Source organism: Mchenga conophoros, linkage group LG10 (assembly GCF_057382185.1).
Source record: "Mchenga conophoros isolate Kocher_MC1m ecotype Shallow Benthic linkage group LG10, M_conophoros_male_GT1.1, whole genome shotgun sequence".
Taxonomy (NCBI): domain Eukaryota; kingdom Metazoa; phylum Chordata; class Actinopteri; order Cichliformes; family Cichlidae; genus Mchenga; species Mchenga conophoros.
The window spans coordinates 3,131,841-3,138,651 of record NC_140535.1 but is presented as its reverse complement, the minus strand read 5'-3'; the positions used below and the strand labels follow the sequence as shown (position 1 = coordinate 3,138,651).

The 6,811-nt window shown below is 38.3% G+C and overlaps 1 protein-coding gene across 3 annotated transcripts in view; it reads left to right on the top strand.

Annotated features, from left to right (window-relative positions):
- The first annotated feature begins 243 nt into the window (after positions 1-243).
- The window catches only part of b3gat1b (beta-1,3-glucuronyltransferase 1 (glucuronosyltransferase P) b), a 60,254-nt gene continuing 53,686 nt past the window's right edge, over positions 244-6,811 (top strand). For 2 of the 3 annotated variants that reach the window (XM_085288207.1, XM_085288204.1), the window contains exon 1: positions 245-479. The gene's annotated coding sequence lies outside the window, so the exon portion shown is untranslated. Of the gene's footprint in view, positions 480-6,811 lie in introns of all 3 variants that reach the window. The other variant, XM_085288205.1, reaches the window with a different exon arrangement.

The following is a 6,811-nucleotide window of genomic DNA, read 5'->3' as shown; positions in this document are numbered from 1 at the left end:
TTGCTTCAAGTCGTGTCTGCCTCTCTCTCACGTACACCCTCTTGCTGGAATAAGACAATTACTTACACTCATAATTACAGCAAGACAAGAGGAAGCCGAGCAGTTGCTTTGAGGGGAAAGGCAGGGGATAAAAAGGTGAATAAGAGAGGAGACAGTGACAGAGAGAGGAACGGGAGGAGAGTAGACCAGAGGGAGGGTGGGATGATAATGCCAAATAAGCTGCCCTCTCTTCTTCCACGTCTCAGTCTGTGAGCGCTGGAGCACGCCATGAGCTCTGGCAGCGCTCTCCCGACATGTACACCTGTAAGCTCTATTCATTCATTCAGGGTTGCAGCGTTTGTGTATGAACGGCAGTGACTGCAGCAAAGAGTGTCTGAAATCTGCTTTGGCGAGATCGTTTGAGCTTGGAAGCAGAAGCAGTGCAGGAGAAGGCAACACGCAGAGAAGTGGATGCTGAGCAGCTCCGGTCTGCAATTAAGGTTTGAACCCTTTTTATCTTTTCTCCTTTGAGTCATCCATCTTTTCAAATATGTAGGATCAACAGATAAGACACGTTTTCTGCATGTTTATAGGTTTTTCACGCCGTGTCAGTGCTTATCGAACTATAGACTAAAGTGTAATAGAGATCATCTTGACAAATCCTCCGGTGCTCTGAATAGCTCAAATACAGAGAACTTTTGAGGATCACAGGTGCGTCAGTTAGGAGTTAATGGGGTCAATGTTTTATACTTTTACGGATCATTAAATCTGTTTTGATTCTGAAATAAAGAGTGACACCGAGTGATTCGTGTCTTGTGATACAGTCTGTCATCTTTGACTGCACAGTACTGCTGATATCTACGTCTGTTAATTAGACTTTGGAAGATATTCAAGGAGTCTTAGCTGCCAACTTGTCTTTCTCAAAATACTGGCACTGATGAATATGCAGTATAACGCTTAAGCATCTTTTACCGTTTCACAAAGCCTTGCAGCATTTTAGATGTACTATTATAAAACTATATTGCCATCAACTGTGTCTTAACCACTGGCATAAACAGCACAGTAAAAGCAATAAAGATAAATAAAGAAAACTGCACTAAAAATGTAAATCAAACTGAAAAAAAAAAGATATCATCAGAGCTAATTAAGATGTTTTATTCAAGTCAGTGTTTCAGTTTTGCTCATTTGCAGGTTTGAAACTTTCAGTTTTGCGACATTAAAGATTAAGTTGGCTTTAATGGTTTCAAGTATCACCAACAATTTATCAAATGATGGAGCAAATTATTAGTGTGCTGATTACTTGAGGAAAACTTGTTGTAAAAAGTTACAGTACATTATTATCTTTATTGTAACCAGCAGCACGTTTAGAAATAAGTTATTTTACGGGCGACAAACACTGAGCATGACACATGAAAGAAACACAGACTGATTAGGTAATACGGTAAAAACATATGAACTAGTGCTGTCAACGTTAATCTCATTAAAATGACGTTAATGCCATAACTGCATTAACGCGGCAAATCTCCGTTAGCGAGTTATCGTGTTAAAACAAGCTAACCCCGCTAACGCTTTGACGCCGTGCAGCTCCACGCACGGGCAGTTATGGCATTAATGTCATTTTAACCAGATTAACGGTGACAGCACTAATATGAACATAATATACAGGAAAATCCAAAGAATTTATATTAAATTTATAATTATTAAAATATTCATAATTATTAAAATATTTATAATAAATATTTGAATAATTGTAATAATAGTTCTTTTTAAAAACACAGAGGTGTAAATAATCGCTGTACTGGTGACTTGAACAAATTTCCACACTGAATGTGCCAAGTGATACAAGTGGACAGTGTAACATTGAGGGATGATGAATATGAATCAATATAAAGATTTTTGTAATAACATATAGATGTTAATCATCGCTGTATGTGTGACGATGTTCTTGCAAACTAGGATTCAACCTTTTAAGTAGGAGATAGGGTGCATGTATACATACATACACTACTATCATCACACTAAGATTTGTAGCGATGTTCAATAATTTACCTCGCCATTTGTGCTTCACCTTCTGTTGTCGAACAAATGAGTCTTGTTGAAAAATCTTCACTGGAATTAAGATTTGTCTGGAAATTTAATAATAATAATGGATTGGATTTATATAGCGCTTATCGGGGCCCCCAAAGCACTTTACAATTCCACTATTCATTCACACGCTGGTGGAGGCAGCTACAGATGTAGCTACAGCTGCCCTGGGGCAGACTGACATAAGCGAGGCTGCCATATCGCGCCATCGACCCCTCTGGCCATCACCAATAGGCGGTAGGTGAAGTGTCTTGCCCAAGGACACAACAACACAGACTGTCCAAGCCGGGGCTCGAACCGGCGACCTTCCGGTTACAAGATGAACTGCCAACTCTTGAGCCACGATCGCCCCAATGGAATGACATTTCACTTTGAAATCCTCCTGAACTATTTTAAGTTTGCATCAACTTGTGTTAGATCGGTATAAAGCAGAATTAAGGGTAGCTCTGATGGATAGGCCATTCAGAGGGTAAATCATTACCCTTTGAACCACTATTGGAGGCTTGCTTTTTTTCTGCACACTCTGCTACTCTATTGATGTACATTACAAAAAAAAGTGCCTTTGAGTCAGATTGTTTTTACCCACTTGAAAGTTGGTTCAGATCAGAGGCAAATTCTCACACGAAGTAGAGGGAATAGTGCATGAGCAGATCAATACACAGAGCGGTTCCTCGCCAAACCAGCACTATCACGCTATGAAGCAGGATGCCAGGTCCTCTGAAGTTTACTCTGAACTGTACTCTCTCATGTCAGATACACTGAAAAAAAAAGTGTAGACAATAGAGTGCTAACTGAGTGAGCGTTTTGTGGGCAATGACTACGAAGCAAGAGCACAGATCTATAGAATTTTGGACAATGACACTCTTTGCAAAATCAAACAGTCACAAAGTGAATGTTGAGCTCAGAGGCTGAAGAAAAATCCTGCACTCAAGAATACTTTGAAGGAAACTGGCATATTATTGTCAAGGTCTACATCAAAAGGGTGCATTCATGAATGGATATACAAACGGTTACGACAAGGTGTAAGGTGCAGCTGTTTTCACTCTTAGCCATCGGAAAGCGAGTTATGAAACACTTTATTGGACAGAGGAAATAATATAACCTGTAAAACATGGTGGAGGCAGTGTTATGGCATCAGCATATGTGGCTGCATACAGCAGCGTAGTGGAAGTGGGTCAGCGAAGTAGCAAGATTATTTTATTAGTGGTGGGTCCAAATTTATTGAGATGTGTGCTTGCTGTTGTGTTATGTTTTGCTGTTTCTTCTTAGTTTATCATTTCCTTGAGAGGCTTTGCCTTTTCCAGGCCACCATTCTGACATAAGGTCAATCACTTCTTCACAATTTGTTGACAGCTTTAGTTAATAAGGTTCAATTTTTTTGTCTCAACTCCATCATGTACTTTTCTGTATAATTAAATGCTCTCAAAATAGGGCTTCCCCATAGTTCTTGTAGAGTATGAACCTGATCACTGCTGAAACTGTGAACCACAGTTTGTGAGGGCGCGATTTCAGAAAGCAAACACTGTACCTGGTTGTCCTTTTGTGAACAATTGTAGGTGTAAATTTGTTATTAATTACGATATCAAAATAACTTTTTTTGCATTTTATTTTGGAGAAAAAAGTTATGGGGAGTCATATCTGGAAAGTGGTGTGAGCACTGAGCTTGAATTGTATTAAGGCCCAAACATGCCAGAGTTCATGTTATTTTCACTGGAAACTTTTCCTCTGAATCTTTGAGGATGTTACAGGACATTTTATTGTTGACAGCTGGATGACAGCATGTTGACTGAGAGTTCTGTGAGTGAGAATGTGACTGTCAAAAAAACACTTTTTTGTTTTTGTTTTGTAAATTGCAGGCTGTGCCCTAAAAACCTTCTCCTTGGTCCTTGAGTTGTAGCTGGCTAGCTTTCTGGAAGTGGCTAGTTATTTTAGTTAGGTTGCTAAAGTACCCGATTTCCCTTAAAACAGTCAACCTACAAAAATAACTTTGTGTTATGGTAAGAAAATAGAAGCAAAACTTGAAGATATTTGAAATTTAAATACATTATTGTAAAAAACAAACAAACAAACAAACATTTCCACTGGTGTTAGGATGGAGGAAGGAGCTGAGTTTGCATATTCTGACTACAAATGGCAACCACCAATTGCATACTTAGTGCTGGAGATCAGAGTATGGTTCAGGTAACATACTGACAAGCTAGATAGCCCTCACTTCCTCCAGAACAATGCAAACCTACAAACCCGACTGACTACGCTAGCAGCAGCCAGAAAGCTTTGTAATTCAATTCAATGCATTTTATGTTAGACTTGGACGATATAAGAGAAATGCATTTCTTTTGTATTACACTCAAATTTGTGCAGCATTCTCCATTTGTACTGACACTAAAGTGTTCAGCCCGACTGTGACTCAGTCTTACCAAATGCCAAGAAGATACAGAATGTCATCCTGCTGATTCATGATGAGCTAACGAGCTTCACACATGGGAAGACAGAAAATGGGCCTTTTTCTGAACGTGAGCAAATGTCTTACTAAAGCTGACTATTTCTTTTCTTATTTTATTTTTACACGCTCTTTGTGGGATGATTTTATAATATGACTGCATTATATTGATAACAATACATGGCTGGAGACAGGGAGAGTCCTGAGACAAGCAGCTTGCCACTAAAGTTGTGAGGTCTTATGGTAAAACTGCACCCACTTTACCTGCTAAATAGAAACAAAGCAATATTTTAATCTAGGCTAATGGTATTGCAGTGTCTGATACATTTCATACAGGACATGCTGGTGCTATTTGGCTAGTGTTTTTGTAGTTCACAAGATGGATCACTAACACAGAAAACACAATATTTGGCACATTTTGTTATTGGGAACTGCTGATTGGCTCATCATTGGTTGTGTCATTGCACATTTTCTGGCTGATGATTCCAATTAAAAGTGTTGAAACCGAGCAACAACATGTATATTTTCACACATCCAAATTAAACATAGGCATAACATACTGTAAGTGTAATGGTGTGATGCGTTTGCCAAGTCTTGTTTGAGTTTATTTCAAACATGCTGCAGTTTTCAGCCCCTATAACTACACTCTGCCCTTTTCTTTAGAACTCAGATTTGATTAAATGTAACATCTCTGAAGTAATTTTGATTCACAGGAACAGAATTACACAAGACTACAAAACTACATGCTCATAGGGGATCAGCTGATCATTGGGGTCTTTAGCCTGACTTGTTATTTTAATATTGTAGTTTTGCTACATTTACAAATAATTTATTACCCAGCCCACTTCTCAACTTGTTCTTTTTTTTCGAATCATCCATATTTTAAAAAAATAAATGAATTATTATTAGGCCAGTTGTTATTCATTATGTCAGCATGATAAAGTGTCATTTGGCAGTTTCCCCATAGTGTTGTTGCCCCTAAATACCAAGCTGCTCTGAGGTCACATAACATTATAAATCGACCAAATTTTCCCACACTCAAAAACGATCCAGATACTTATAAATGATTAAACATGAAACAAACGATAAACAGATGCTGCAGTTTATCAGCTGCTTTGTGATACTGTGTAGTGCAGTAATAGCGCTGCATTAAAATGATTCTGCTTTTCCAAAAACAACATTGCAGCAGCGTGTCTGTTTGCCAAGCACATCCTCCACATCCAGTTAAAGCTGAACTTGAAGGAGCCGGGGCCTGAATGGGATAAACCCCCTCTTCAGTATCGGTGAAGTGGAGCAGCAGTGTGTCCTTCTTCCACTAAATGACCCATTCTGGCATCTGAGATCGGTCTACTTAAAAGTTATTGCACTACTTTTAAAGTCCCCCCCGAAGCAATCGCAACAACCGGGAAACTAGTAAACAAGTTAATGTATGCATATTGTGTATCTATGTGTTTTTGTAATCAGGATGAGTGGCATGGATAAAGTGGCTGTATATAATGGAAACGGCTGCGGCTGTGTGCATACATTTCCTTCTTGATTGTAGGATGATTGTATATGTGCTTCTGATTGTTTTGAGTCTATTTTTAAAGCCACTGAAAGATAAAATTGCCTCTATGTGTGGATATCGGGGGTGGGGACAAACTTCCTTCAGCGAAATGTGAGTGAATGCTAATTTATTTAAATTTAACATGAGGGTTGTACACACATGAATAATACATGTGGTTTTATCCCTATAGTTTGACTTTTCCAGTTGTTTTAAGTCTGTACTTCATGTTGATTGCACCACTCTCTTTTTAAAGGTCGGGACAGCACTGGTTTTTAATTCATCCCAATCTGCACTGATCTCCTGTTAGAGAATATTACCAGTTATCTTTCAGATGTAAAGACAAGCATGTTGTGATGTCACTTCACTGCAACTCACTAGCTGCTAAATGAGCATAAACCACTTGCAGAGACTTGTTGTTTCTCACTTTGATCATAAGAATAATTGGATTATCTCATTACATGTCTTGCAGAATATTACAATTCATGTATACACTGAGTTTTGATGGAACTGATTGTCATTTGCCTCTGGCTGCTGATTTGATTTCCGTTATAAGAATGGTCACATAAGTAGCTTAAAATAATTACTACTTCATTAAGGCCATATTAAATTAATTGATACACCGATAAGACATGAATTTTGATGAATACTGATTGCCTCGGGGAAAACAAGCAGATAAATTTTTACTCCGTCATCAAATATGCAAGTATGCAAAACAGCAAAAAAAAAAAAAAAAAAAAATGGGAATATTAACAGAAGGACTC